Consider the following 16,178-nt stretch of genomic DNA (forward strand, 5'->3'; position numbering starts at 1 on the left):
TGAGGATCTATCAGCAGAGAAATGGTAGGAGGATGATGACAACTGAAGTATGCACATGAAATTATAAAAGATTTCAGCTTTAACTCCACACAGAAATGAATAAGGATGCAGAAAGATGTGAATACTGGAGATATGCTCCCAAAAAATCCCTTGATTGAGAGCTAAAAGAGGCTGTGCATGTAATTCCTATAGTACAGAAGGATTTAACTGCCTAACCAGTGTTTTTATGCAATCCACAGTGTTATGGCTGGCCTTCATAAAACACAAGTGAGGTTTTCACATTCTCTCACTTGCTACGTGCAAACCATTAGTTGTACAGAAAAAAATGAACAGGACCTCTTTGTAGGAAATGTTATGTAGTTAAATTGTGTACTGAAACATGTTTTTGCTAGAGGCTGTAGTTTTAGAGTCCTTAAAGACGGACATACAAAAGTGACCTTCAGATGCATCCACTATCCCAATTGCAGCATGCACTGGTCAGGATTTCTGTTATGCTGTTCATGGCACTTCTTCCTACCACTGAACCTTTAGCCCAAACACATACAGACTCATATTCACCTACTTTATGGTGATTATTAGTCCTTAAAACAAGAGGCATTGTAGAGATAAGATAGGACACTCCCATCTCTCTGTTAAACAGTTCAACTATATGATATGTACAATAGGCAATAATGTCTATCATTAAAAGACTCAAGTCCTTCAACCTTGGACACTTTGTCTCCTGGGTACTGTACAATTGATATGGCTACCCATCCATTGCCAGCTCTGTTCTGATTATTAGTTTGTAGAGTGAAATCAAAGTCTCCTTCACAAAAAACAGATGGACCATGCAAAAACACCTGCCCATTAACATTATGAACATTAATGTCAATTTTGTCGACAGCCTTATAAACTGTGTGGCGTGAACACCTGCTCCTCCTGTATTAAAGCGGCATCTCAGTGACCTTGAATGGGACTTAGCCGCTTAGCGCTGCTGCCGCGGCCACGGGCCCTAGTTTTACTAGGCCCGCAGTGCACTATAATTCACTTCCTGTTGCGCAAGCATCTACTGATATCAAACAACAGCAGGATGTTGTGGTTTTGATAACAGCAGCTGCATGAATAACGTTTGTCACAAGATGGCGTCAGTCATCGAGCAGCTGCATGAGCAGCAGCACGGAGCCACAGAGATTCCGCGTTAGTACAGAAGGGAACTAGTGTAACCTGAGAATTTTCTGAAACAGAGAAGAGTGTCCTGGAAGTGGAAACTGGAAACATTGCACTAGTGGCTGTCATGTGGCACTTAGAGGCCCAAACATTCTTCAGAGTCAGTCTTGAAGTGAAATCTTTCATATCTGCTCAGTTACATGAAACCTTAGATAAATGTGATATGGAATTACCCCAGTGAAGTCAACACAAATAGTGCAAAGTGTAGAATTTGTAAGAAATGTTATTCAAAAACAGATAGCGCAACTGCATCTTTAAAATGACATTTGAAATGATTACATACCGTCAGTTATGAAGAAAGCAGTAATTCAGGTATGAAAGAAGCATTACTTTATCATCCTTCAAGTGCTGCAGTAAATTAAGATAGTGATAACTTTAAAGAAAATCTTTGATGAAAAATAAAAAGTGTCACACTTTGAACCCTAAATCCAAAGAAAATGACAATTTGATGTGTGAAATGATTGATCTTCAAGATCTCCCAGTTAATTATATGCTTTAATGCTTGAAGCATTTGCTTACATCAAACTGTGGTCACCATTTCATTTTACTTCTATACTCATGTTGAAATTATATCTTGTAATTATTAATTACAAAAATAATTTAGGAGAAAACTAATTTTGTCAAATAAATGAATAAACTGAGGTTTCTTCACAAGTCAGTTGTTACTCAGAAATGATAATTAGATGGGTGTCACTATCAACTTTGGTTCCAAGAAAATCACGTCTAGTACATGTACAGTCCCTGGAAGATAAATGGAGGACATGAACTTGGTCATGGCAAATGAGTTACGTCTAAATATAACACCCCACTCAGTTTTATTTGCAGATGACACATCTGTATTAACCCTTTAACTGCTCTGGATTTGTTAACACTCACACCTTTGTACCTGTCCCTGTGTGCTCTGAACATGTTTACGTGCACCACCAGTCCTTCTACCTGGTACTCTGAATGTGTCCATTTCCAGTACTCCCTGATACAGCATCAACACTAAAATTAACTTGAAACCACGGAAGAAAATCGGTCCATTTAAAATGACACTTTGTTCAGTACCATTTGTGCCAAGTTTATTTTCGAGGCTTCTTATATGTCTGTAGAATGGCATTCTGTGGCAGCGATGACAATAGACATGTCGACGAGGCATAGTGCTTCCATGCTGTTGCAGATAGAGCTCACAGCGGAATGGTTCCACTGGCATGCAGTGCCCGCTTATATAAGCAGCGAACAACCTTGGTTACGTAACATGGCTGATAAGAGACTTAGACTCTGCAGACACCAGCAAGCAAGCATTATCCCGTACGCACACTGTAGGTGTCTTAGCAGCGCGCACCTGCTGGTGCGCCGTCCTAGCGTCGAGCCAAGCGGGTTGCGTAACCAGCTGGCTAGATGCCCAGCGGGCAGTGCGGCACTTGCATCCTTGAATCCCCGGTTTGCGATGTCAGGTCTTGTAAATGATGACATCTCAGTCAGCAATTGACTCCAGTCCAGGTAGAGAGGCATCTCAGATCGGACAATAGCTAGACTAAACTTTAGTAATGATGAAAAAATACATGTATGGATGAAAGGACTTGGTGTACTTGCTGAGAATGTAACTGTAACTGGTGATGTAACCCTGTACTATAATTATTAATAAAGTGTGATCTGTAGCGTCAGCCATTAACCAGGGAGCGTACATAGCGAACCGGGGGCTCAAGGATGCAACAGTTTGATAAAAGATTTAAAACATAGTGCCGCACTACCCACTGGGTGCCTAGACAGCTGGTTACACAACCCACTTGGCTCAGCGCTAGGCTGGCGCACCAGCAGGCGCACGCTGCTAAGACATCTACAGCACGCGTCTGGGATAACACCTGCTTGCTGGTGCCTGCAGAGTCCAAGTCCCTTATCAGCCGCCTTATGTAAGTAGACACATTCAGAGTACCAGGTAGAAGGATTGGTGGGATGCGTAAACATGTTCAGAGCACACAGGGGCAGGTATAAAGGTGCACATATTAACATGTTCAGAGCAGTTATAGAGTTAACTGAAAGTGAGACCACAGAACAAATTCCCCGAAGAGTCGTTGAGACCCTAAATAGTTTGGAACAGTGGTGTAATGCAAATGGATTAAAACTAAACATGAAATACACACTTTAAAACTAAACAATCTGAATAAAATGACTTCCAAATTCCCATAAATATCAGGAACTTATGGAAGCAAAATCTGTCAAATTCCTGGGGATATTTTTAGGAAAAAATTTATCCTAGTGTCTGCATAGAAGCTACTTGGCAAACAAGCTAAACAGTCGTGCATTCATGATGATATTCTTAAACGAGTGACTTTGATACTAGAAAAGCTGTTTACCACATCTATTTTGAAGTTATTGTAAGATATGAAATAATCTTTTGATGAAATGCAAGTAGTGTAAATAGAATATTATTAGTTCAAATAACTGTTGTTAGAAACATACACATTATCACAAAATGCCAAGAAAACTCGAAACTTGGATATCTTCAAATCTAAACCTAGGATAATTTCAACTGGATCACACAGCCATATCTAAATGGCATATTATGGAAATTATGAACGTTAAAGTAATCAGAAATGGGGAATTTAATTCAGATCATTAACTCTCTTAGAATAAAAACGATTTCTCGCATTTAAAACAAAAATGTCAACCACGAAAGTAATCATATACAGCTCCACTACAGCTAAAAATGTAGTGAGGTATTTGAAACAACAAAACAACGTGATTTAACATGAACTCCAAGTACAAACTGCTAAAGAACCAGAAAAAACTTTAGGACTGGCCAAGAATAAAAAGAAGACATAGTGGAATGAAGAGTGTGAAGAAGCATTAGAACAAAGAGCTAGAAAATGTAAATGTTCCAAAAAAGAACATTTCGAATAATTCAGACAAAAAAGAAAAGAAAAGTCAAAAATAATCCAAAAAATTGAAAGAACATTAAAAAAACCCTCAGCTTATGGAAATACAAGCAAATTTTACCAAAAATAATACTAGAAATTTTTACCTGGCTTTTAAACATGTACTTAAAGAGTATCAAGCAGCAAGTACTTGATTCAAAGATGAAAGTATCAAAATAGGATTAAAAAACAAAGAAAATTTTGAGACAGTAGCAAAATTTTTGACAGGCTCTTAAACTGTTCAGTTCCAACAGTTAAATTGGAATTTTCAGCAATACCACAAAATCTGGTGGAATATTTCCCACCAACAAAGCAAGAAATTCATGAAGCCATCAAATCACTCAAAAACAACAAAGCATGCGGTTCAAGATTCCATTACAGTAGAATTACTGAAATGGTCAGAAGTGAAGATTATAAATGATTTACAACTGATTCTTGAGAACATGTGGAAAACTGAAAAGATTCTAGAAAATAACATTAATCCATCTGCTACACAAAAAGGGAGACAAGCAAAATGTCAACAATTACAGGGTGTCACTTCTACCAGTGACACACACACAATATTATCAAAAATTCTCTGAAACTGTGAGACAACCAACTAGGAGAATATCAGAGGAAGATCCTGCACAGAACAGATTATTAACCTAGACTCAATAATTTGCCATAGAATGTTAACCAGCAAACCTGTAATAGTATCATTTATTGATTAAAAAAAAAAAAACCATTGGATTCAGTAGACAGACAGATAATAGGAAAATCATTAGAGAATTTGGTGTTAAAGAAAAATTAGCAAAACATAATTCATGAAACTCTAACTAAGAAAATATTTAAAGTTAAATTTATGGAAGAACTGTCTCAGCCATTTGAAATAAAACTAGTGTTAGACAAAGGAATGTTTAATCACCTTTACTGTTTAACTGCAGTCTTGAAAAAACTGTAATGATCAGGAATTTGGAGCCAAAGAATCACAAAATTGAACAAATAAATCTGGGAAGGAAAACAAATGCAACTAAGGTAAACTGCCTGGCTTTTGAAGACAATTTTGTGATACTTTCCGAAAATCTGACACACACAGTTATTCAAATATATCAGCTGTAAGAAATAGCAAATAGAACTGGTCACAGAATGTCAGCTGAAGAAACAAAATTCATGACAAATATAAAAAATGCACCAAAATTCATAGAAACACAATTACATAAAATATAGTGATTAAGTAAATTCAAATATTTTGGAGAAACTCTACTTCAGATCATCATCATAATCATCATCATCATTATTATTTCTTTGTGCCTTTGTCCCACTCCAACACAGGGTCGGCCTCATTACTATTGATTTGCCATTGTTATTATTGATTTGGCATTGTTAGTGTGAGAGGGTGGCTGGATGCCTTTCCTATTGCCACCCCGTATTCCCCAGGATGGAATTAGTGTACCCCAGCTGTCTGCGTCTAGTGTAATTGAAAGCATAGCGCGAACATGTTCAGATGTCTGTGAGTCATGTAGCTGAAGTGGGATGTGGGGCCCAGTCCGGTATTCACCAAGATGGCCAGCACACTGGCCCTCTTTGGTAATCTGCCGGGTGGGTTGGATCTGGAGCTGGCGTGCCTACCCAAGTCCAGGAAGTAGCATGTTGGCACTCTCGGCTGACCTGGTGGGTAGAAACTCTACAGCAGAATGAACTACAAAAATTTGCAGTAGATGTAAGAGTTATAAAATGGAGAGAGCATGTGGATTGACAAAGAATATTTACAGCAAGAAAGGCTTATATAGAAAAACCACAGTAGTACAACCAGTATGTTTATATGCATGTGAATGCCTAACAACAAAATATAATATGAACATGATAGAGGTACTTGGAAGATGTATAGTTAGAAAAATAATGATTTCAATACAAATTACAGAAAATGAGAAGTAATGAGGAGATCTACATAAATATAGAGAAAATATCAGAATTGATGTCAATGAAAAGCGAAGCTAATTGCGTGATTGGATTCGAGATTGGATTGAAGAGTTTTGAGCAAACAGAACATAGTGTATCATTCTGAATGGAAAAAAGACTTTAGTAACTTTGGGCATGCCCCAAGGGAGTGTTATAGGACCATTACTTTTAACAATATATATAAATGACCTAGTAGATAACATCAAGGTTCTGTGAGGCTTTTTGTAGAGAAGCTGTTGTATACAGAGAAGTCACAGTACTAAAAAACTGTAGCAAAATCCAGAAAGATCTGCTTGGGATTGTTGCTTGATGCAAGGAGTGAAAATTGATCCTCGTCATTAACAAATGTAACATATTGTAAATACATACAGAAAGACCCTTTATTGTATGAATAATACAACTGAAAAACAATATCTACAAGCAGCAACTTTGCTAAAATTTCTATGAGTATGCACATGCAGCACTTTGAAAATTGTGGGTAAGGCAGATGCCAGACTGAGATTTTATCGAAGAATCCTCAGGAAGTTTAGTCCACCGACGAAACGAGTAGCTTACAAAACACTCATTTGACCATCACTTGAATAATGCTGATCAGTCTGAGGTTGTTACAGCAAGTGATTGATAGAGGAAATAGAGGAGCTCCAAAGGAGAGCAACATAATTTGTTACAGGCTTATTTAGCAAGTACGAAAGTGCCAGTTGCAAACACTGCAAGAGAGGCATTCAGCTTTACGGTATGGTCTGCTGTCAAACTTCCAAGTGCAAATGTTCCTAGGATAGTCAACCATCATATTTCCTCCTCCTCCTCCTCCTCCTCCTAAAAAGACCATGAAGATAAATTTAAATGGATGTGAGCACATATGGAGGCTTACCAGCACTCGTTCTTCCCATGAACTGTACTTGATTGGAACAGAAAAAAAGGAAAGTGACTCTAGTATACAAAGTACCTTCTGCCATATGTTATTAGGGGGATCGTGGACTATAGATGTAGATGTTGATGTAAACTTTCATCGATGCTGATGTTTCCTCGTATAACTTTACACACTGCTAAACGGGGTTCTCCGTCAGGATATGTAGGAACAGTAGGTCTAGAGGAGTGGTGTCATGGCAGTGTTGTAATATGTGACAAGGTATATCACTTACCCTGTGGGAGAGACTTTTGTAGTGGTGTTCAGAAATCTCAAGAGGAAACATCATCGATAATGAGAGTTTGAATCTGGTATCGAGGTGTATTCAGGTACCTCAATGATTAAGGCACTGCTGAGACAAGTTTTCAGTGCTCACTACACATTCTATGCAAAGAGAATTATCACTGGTACCCTGAAATTGTCACAATTTCATGGTTGCAGTCTTATCTAATATGACATCACCAGATCTTGGACATAAACAGGCAGTACCTTTGAGACTGCAGTAAGCTGTGCATCATATCTGTTTCCAGAACCTCTCCAACTACCAAAATTCATCTTCACCCTCCAAATATGAGGCTTCAGCCTATAAAATAAATCAATATAGGATCTGAACAGAGTCCAGCTCCAGTCAGTCTTACAGTTTCAGCACACATAAGTGAAAAGCAAAAAAACCCTTGTTCAAGTCTCACACTGGCACAAACTTTTGATTGTCATGATTTATTCATTTGTGATGCATTAACTGCTTTCATCTGTGATTCTTGTAGTCTGTTTTTCGTCATTACTTAACTCATTTCCTTTGATTTAGGTGGAGGCTGAGCCACAAGTGTCTCCTATGTGAGAGATTGAGTATGCATCTGTTAAAGAAGAACCTCTGGTAAGTACCAAAATTCATCTGTCTTTACATCCAAATGTATTCTCTACAAGCCACTGTGTGAAGTATGACTGATAAATAAAATCCTTAAATAGATTCTCTGGAAAGGATGGGTTTGATTTCCTTCCTTGTCCTTGTCCCAGTTTCCATTTGTAAGGATCCTGTCACTGATGGGATGTTTGACCATATTCTGCTGTCCTTCCTTCTCTTAAACTCCTTTTATCTCACATGATGAGGTAGGAGGGACAATAAATGAAATATTCAAAAATGTGATTCATTCTTTGTTGGTAAATGGTAAGAAACACAGGTCATTCATTTCTGTCCAAGACAACAAGATGTAATGCCTCCAACTTTTTATGGCATAACTCCTAAAGCTTTTTAAGTAAAACAAATCTTATTCATATGCTACATCTTTGATCTTCATGGCTACATATTTGCAGCACTGTACTACTTAATGGCTCTGAATTGTAATGTGTGACTAGGCAGCCTGTACCATTAACTGTGTTGCTATGTGAGAAACAGCGTGCTGTAACTGATTTTTGAATTCAAAGAGTTAGTCCACATGTGGAGCACCCTCTCTTTCAGCATGACAATTGCAGACCACACACACAAGTACTGCAACATCTCTAACAATCTGATGCCTCAGGTACACTGTCATCAATCTTCCTCTATACGGTCCCGACTTGGCCCAATCCAATCTTCATCTGTTTCCAAAACTGAAAGAACAGCCTTGAGGACTTCAATTTGATAGTGCTGATGTGGTGCAAGCAGAGGTGAAGTTGTGACTCTGTCATCAAAGTCAAACATTTTACAGTGACTGTATCACCAAACTAGTCTCTTGTGGGGCAAAATGTGTTCCTTGCTGGTGTGACTATGTTGAGAAATAAGTATGTAGACATGAACAATTAGGATGTAAAATGTTAATAAAGTTTGTTTTATTTAAAAAGCTTTAAGAGTTTTCACATAAAAAATTCAGAGACTTTACTTTTCAGTACATCTTTGTATATTATCAATGAGACTGAAGCATAAGGGAAGGAAACTTGTAAAACGGATTGTTGAAAATTCCTGGATGTGTATATTCATCAGTGCTTCAGTTGTTCATGGACATTGAACCAGAAATTGTTGTGGAAAGTGCATAGTATTTCAACAAGGCAGTTGCTGGTTATCTTCAAATGCTTACTGATGCGTTGCTGCGGTAGTTCACCAATATATGTGCTGGCTCTCTAGAGAAATGCAGGTGCCAACAGATGGGGCTATAGCATCAGCATAGATGGATCATAGAGGACGACAACATCCAGTGCCCCCTGCTGGAGGAATGAGCCACAGTCTTTACATGTGAGATGCAGGAAAAGTACGACAGACCCAGATTCGTTCGTCTATGACTTATGATGCCTTAGTACTGCCAGTGCCGGTTCACATGGCATACTAAGTTTAAAACTCATGTGTCTATTAATCAGGTTGTTACTTATATGTATTTCGACTGCTTTTTTAATGATGAGGTCCCGGTACATGGAGGCAGACAAAAGTATTTTTATTTGGTCAAATTTTGTGCTATGTCCTGGGTCAATACAGTGTTCAGCAACAGCAGACTTTTCTGGCTGATCCAAACTGGTGTGACATCTGCATTCAGTGCACCTATCTTTAACCGTGTCACATGCCTGGCCCATGTATGATTTCCCACACTGCCATGGAATTTTATATATCCCTGGTCATCTTACACCTAGATTGTCTTTAACAGAAACCAGCATCATTTGCACTCATGCCTACGGGCCACACCTCAGCACCTGTGCTTTTCTAGCAAACCAATACATCTATTGGTGAGCTACTGCAGCAACACTTCATTAAGCACCTGAAGATGATGAACAGCTGTCAGATTGAAAAACTGTGCAGCTTTAACATTATTTATCTGATGCAGCATCTGTACAGCACTGAAGCAGTTATTACATCAGGAAAGTCTCAAAACAGCATATATGGAGATCACTTGTTATAGGTCTTCTCAAACACAAGAGTTCAGCTATATGTGGTCAATGCATAATTCCTGATTTTGTTGGTGTAAGCATTAGAAAATTAGCTTACTTTGTATCCTTCCATTTGTTGACATCAAATGGAACATTTTATTGGGGAATTCCACCCATAGACACAAAATATTGCACTGAAATGTCCTGTAAGGTTAGTATCTGAATCTTGTGCAGGCAAGGGTTTAAAAAATTAAGCATATTAATATCAAGCTTACAATACATCTACTCTTTTGTGCAGTTACTTGTGAAGAAATAGGTACAATTTAAAAATAATAATAGCAACCATAAATACAACAACAGGAACAAAAACAATCTGCACTACCCACAACTTAGTATCACTCCTTCACAGAAAGGGGCATGGTAGGGGGGACTCATTGCTGCTTGACATATCCTTGTATTCCACAGGTGAATTTCTGAACAGATGTTACCTATTCAAGGTGTGTTCAAAAAGATACAGAACTTTTGCTGTCTCAGCTTTATTCCTTATTGCACAACATTTAAGCACTGTACCCTTCAAAATAATCCCCTCTGCTAGCAATAAACCATTCCCATTGTTTCTTTCAGTTTTAGAATGACTCCTGGAACCATTTTTTGGGATGGTGCGCAAGTTTCTCTTTCCATTGTTCTGTTTCTCCTTTACAGTTTGGAAACAACATCCTTTTAATGTGTCTTTCAGTTTGGAAACAGGAAAAAGTCTGCTGGAGCTAGGTCTGGAGAATGCGGTGGATGGTGCACTACAGGAATGTGGTGTTTTGCTGGATAGCTGCAGACAAGGAGTGATGCATGAGCTGGCACATTGTCATGATGCAACATCCAACTCTGGTTTCCCCACAATTCAGGCCTCTTCCTGCACACAGCATCACTCATGCACTCCAGGATTCCCTGGTAGACATCCTCATTTACCATCTGACCATGTGGCACAAATTCATGATGGATAATGCCTTTGTCGTCAAAAAACACATTGCTTTTATCTATGACTGAATGAATAGTAATGCTGTGAATTGATGATCTGTTGGGGAGGAACGTAATGTGTTAGGATAACACCATCACAGTCGTACATGAGAATCACCAATAACTTTAGACCGCTCCATTTGCACCATCAACAGAACAGGCTCTGCTAACAGTACACTACACCTTCCACATCGCTGGAAATGGATTCTACACAATGCTGGTGACTACTTTGAAGGACAGTTACAGGTGCAAACATGTAACTCTTTTGTATCAGTTGTGAATAAATAGTTGCCACTATTTAAGTTCCAACCCTTGTATATGCAGATATAAAAGATTTAATAAAATACCGGGTGATCAAAAAGTCAGTATAAATTTGAAAACTTAATGAAGCACGGAATAATGTAGATAGAGAGGTAAAAATTGACACACATGCTTGGAATAACATGGGGTTTTATTAGAACCAAAAAACAAAAACAAAGTTCACAAAATGTCCAACAGATAGCGGTGGACAGCAAAACATCAGTGACTGCTACCGTGACGGGTGAGAAGTACGCTGGTATGTTAGAGAATCGCATCTTCCCCAGCCTAGCTGATAAACACCTGCTGGAATGTACGATGTTTATGCAGGATGGCGTTCCACTCCATATTGCTAGACACATGAAAGATCTCTTGCGGGCGTCGTTTGGTGATGATCGTGTGCTCAGTCGCCACTTTCATCATGCTTGGCCTCCCAGGTCACCAGACCTCAGTCTGTGCGGTTATTGGCTTTGGGGTTACCTGAAGTTGCAAGTGTATCGTGATCGACTGACATCTCTAGGGATGCTGGAAGACAACATCCGACGCCAGTGTCTCACCATAACTCCGGACATGCTTTACAGTGCTGTTCACAACATTATTTCTCGACTACAGCTATTGTTGAGGAATGATGGTGGGCATATTGAGCATTTACTGTAAAGAACATCATCTTTGCTTTGTCTTACTTTGTTATGCTAATTATTGCTATTCTGATCAGATGAAGCGCAATCTGTCGGACATATTTTGAACTTTTGTATTTCTTTGGTTCTAATAAAACCCCATGTCATTCCAAGCATGTGTGTCAGTTTGTACCTCTCTATCTACATTATTCTGTGATTTATTCAGTTTTCAAATTTATACTGACTTTTTGATCACCCGGTATATTCTGTTTGATTACTAAAAATTGACTAAAACTTAGATTTTATGTTTGCATGCAGTAATGTGTGCATATCACTCTTTTTACAGTCGATGAATGCAATGTATGTTCTGATGGCAAAAAAAAAATGTAATTACAATTTAACAGTTTTTAGATTTTTTGCTTTACTTGTACTTGATTCCAGGTCAACCATAAGTACCCTATAGGTTTAGACAAGTGACTGTACGAATTTCAAAATACTTGACATAAATAGCTGACTAATTTAATTGAATAAACTTAGAAGCTTAAACATTTCACACTATGAATGAATGTGAGGGCTTAGTATACGACATAAATTGGAACTTGATATGCCAATCTATTCTGGGAAAAAAGGGGTCTTAAGAGGTGGATAGACAGACAGATGGATAAAATAGGTATTCTTTTCATGTGATATAATTACAAATTAACAATTTTCAGATTTTTTCCTTGAAAATTTCTGTAGTCTAGGTCAACAGAAAGTACCCTATAGATTTTGATGAGTGAGCTTTCGAGATTGAAAATATGTGACATTAATGGCCATGTCTTTTGATTGCATTAACTTTGAAGTTTTAATTTTTACAGTGCAAAGAGACCATAGACCTTAGTATGTGACATAAATTGGAACTTGATACATCTACCTGTTCCTGAGAAAAGAGGTTCTTAACAGTCAAACAGGTGGACAATAAAGTCATCCTATAATAAGGATTGCGCTTTTACAGATTGAGGCATGGAACCCTAAAAACATTGCAACCTAATGCTGCTGTTATCATGTGTAAAAAGAAGTTCCGCAATCTTTGGCTTCAACAGCAGGCAGATTGAACTCTTGATAAGTTTAATGACTGGCCATGGAAACTTCAAGAAACATGTACAGATTATGGGAAGAGAGAAAGATGCCCGTAAGTGTAGTCTATGTGGTGAGGGGGTGAAACTGCACCATGTTTATTTAATCTTCCAATGGAAAACACTGCAGGTCAAAAGACACAAAATATTTGAACCACTAATTCCTGAAGCTATTGTGTCTAACAAGGACCACTCTTTGAGGTTACTGATTGGCTTTATTAGAATGGCAATAAACTTAATTTTGGTGTGATTAGCAGGGGTCTAACACCACTGTTGTTTGTTTTTCCATGATTAAATCAGTCAAATCAGGGTGTGATAGGTTTGGATAGAGTGCATTGTTTCGGACACATACCAAACAGCTATCAATCTTATTCCCTCTGTTTACTAATAAGATTTGCTCATAGAGCTTTAGTGACAGGCATAAAATGGTGTCATTTTATCGCTAAGTAGTAGTCTTCAGACTTTTGGTATGCATTGGTTGTTAGAGTTAATGTTAAGATAATGCCCAAAATGGGAACAGTACATCATCGGTAGCCAGAGGGCAAATGGGGCCTGTAGGAATTGGTGGCTGGGGCAGTCGGGGTGACCCTTTGCATCATTTCTTTGTTCACTGGCTAATGTTTCTGTTGCTGCTGTGGTTTCAGTTGCCATAAACTACTTTCAATTACCTGCACATGAAGAAGATCTTATTGCCTTCATATTCATACGAGGGCCGTTCAGAAAGTAACCTCCGGTTGATTTAAAAAAATACACCAAGTTAAATAAAAATATTTTAATATATACATCTTACAACTACATCTTTGCACTATTTTTCTACATAGTCTCCATAGCGATTGAGGCACTTATCGTATCTCTTCACAAGCTTTGAAATTCCTTCTGCATAAAAATCACCCGCTTGTGCCTGGAGCCAGCCTGTGACCGCATCTTTAGCTCTTCGTCGTCATCAAACCGCTGTGACCCGAGCCATTTCTTCAAATGCATGAAGAGGTGATAATCACTTGGCGCCAGGTCTGGGGTGTAAGGTGGATGGTTGATAACGTCCCACTTGAAGGACTCAAGAAGGGCCATTGTTCTGCGAGCAGAGTGAGGACGGGCGTTATCGTGCAAAAAAACGATACCGGAAGTCAGCATACCACGGCGTTTGTTCTGTATAGCCCGTCGTAACTTTTTTATTGTTTCACAGTACACGTCTTGATTAATGGTCATACCACGTTCCATGAATTCAACCAACAACACCCCTTTGGCATCCCAAAACACCGTTGCCATCAGTTTTCTGGCAGAAAAATCTTGCGAGGCTTTTCTTGGTTTGGTAGGCGAATTTGAATGTGCCCACATCTTTGATTGTTCTTTTGTCTCAGGGTTCACGTACTTAATCCAGGTTTCGTCACCGGTCATGATTCTGTTTAACAATGGTTCTCCTTCGTCCTCATAACGTGACAGAAAGTCTAATGCAGAGGCCATTCTTTGAGTTTTGTGGTGGTCGGTAAGAATTTTGGGCACCCATCGTGCACAGAACTTACGGTCACCCAATCTTGCTGTAACTATCTCGTACAAGAGAGTCTTAGAAATCTGTGGAAAACCAGTAGACAACTCCGACATTGAGAAACGTCGATTTTCACGAACTTTTGCATCAACTGTCTGAACGAGTTCGTCAGTCACCAATGATGGTCTACCACTCCTCTCTTCATCATGAACGTTTTCTCGTCCACTTTTAAATAAACGTACCCATTCACAGACAACTCCTTCACTCATAACTCTTGGTCCATACACGGCACAAAGCTCACGATGAATAGCTGCAGCAGAATATCCCTTGGCTGTAAAAAACCTTATGACAGCACGCACTTCACATTTGGCGGGGTTTTCTATTGCAGCACACATTTCAAACTGCCACAAAAACTAAACTGGCGCAGGTACGATGTTCACTCGCCCACGGCTTGATGCCGACTGACCTGTTGAGTGCGTGAATTCACAGATGGCATCACTACTCCCCCCACAACCCGCACTGTGACCAATCGGAGGTTACTTTCTGAACCGCCCTCGTACATTCAAGATGGGCCATAAGTGAAGGGATGAGGTTGACATTCCTCATAAGAAAGAAGCCCGAACTGCAAGATATTTTAGTTACTTTCTGTTTTTGTGGACTCACAGATGCATCTCGCTATATTGCTTAGGTGCAATCCTGTCTAATGTGTATGTTAACTCCAGGCTCACTCGAAGAATTGGAAGTGCTTATTCGACCCTGGCAGGGCAGACGTTTCAGAATTCTGGTGGGCTGCAGAATGTGTGACTGAAAAAATTAAGTATTTAGTGCATGCTCTGTTATATGTATCGCTCTGTGAACAAAATGGACAAGCAGGCCTCATCCACTCGTGCCGTGGGGAAGAAGTGCACTGGGCTCGAGACTGCTACGAGATGTGTTGAGAAAGTAAGTGTACTGTGACCATAAGAGGCTGTGGTTTTTCTGTTTTTGGAGGGTTGGCAACACTGAGTGGTAGAAGGGGATGCCCTGAACTTGAACAAACCTCACAGGAATGTGATAGTACATTAACTCATGTTGTAATATCCTGTTGTGTGAAAGATGTCGGTAGGGAATCCCACCAAATGCAGGTCAAGGGCTGCGATCCACTTTCTACTCGTGGAAGGAATAACACCTACTAAAAATTTTTTTTTGCTCATCAGAATGATTTATGGCAAATGTGTTATGAACAGAATGGGTGTGTTTCAGTGGTGATGGGAGTTTAATGGAAGCAGAACAACAGCTTATAATGTACAGAGGAGTAGAAGACCTTCCCTTTTGACTTATGAGTGGTGCAAAATATTGTGACCACCACCAGTTGTCAGTGGATGAAATTTCTGCAGTGTTTCCACATCTGTCCATAACTCACTTATAAAAGACACTCACAGGAACATTGGGATACCTGAAATGGCACAAGGTGGGTTGCAAAGCAGCTGGAGAAAAATCAGGTCAGTAGTGCCTGAGATTTGCTTGAGCAACTGGAAATGTAAGGAGAGTATTTTCTGAGATGTATTGTGAGTGGAGATGAAATGTGGCTGGCTCATTACATTCCTGAGACTGGGTGGCTCATTACGTGCCCAACAAAAAGCCAGTCGTCACAGTGACGTCACACCAATTCCCCATTAGACCAAAAAGCCTAGAATTTTGGACAAATTTCTGCCTTGGAGATCCATGAATGCACATAAATATTGTGAGACCCTATAAAAACTGAAAAGGAGCATTAAAAACAAAAGGAGTGGAATTCTGTTGAGAGAAGTGAGATTATTGCATGACTATGCCTGTTCTCACACAGCCTGTCACCAGGGCGCTCTTGGATTAGTTTGTTGGGATGTTTTGAACCTC

The 16,178-nt window shown here is 39.2% G+C and overlaps 1 long non-coding RNA gene across 1 annotated transcript in view; it reads left to right on the forward strand.

Moving 5' to 3' along the window:
* The window catches only part of LOC124717289, a 79,975-nt gene that overhangs the window by 39,266 nt on the left and 24,531 nt on the right, over positions 1–16,178 (forward strand). Inside the window, exon 3 of the long non-coding RNA XR_007005731.1 lies at positions 7,757–7,825. This is a non-coding gene — a long non-coding RNA (uncharacterized LOC124717289). The remainder of the gene's footprint in view (positions 1–7,756; positions 7,826–16,178) is intronic.

Source organism: Schistocerca piceifrons, chromosome 9 (genome assembly GCF_021461385.2).
Source record: "Schistocerca piceifrons isolate TAMUIC-IGC-003096 chromosome 9, iqSchPice1.1, whole genome shotgun sequence".
Taxonomy (NCBI): Eukaryota; Metazoa; Arthropoda; class Insecta; order Orthoptera; family Acrididae; genus Schistocerca; species Schistocerca piceifrons.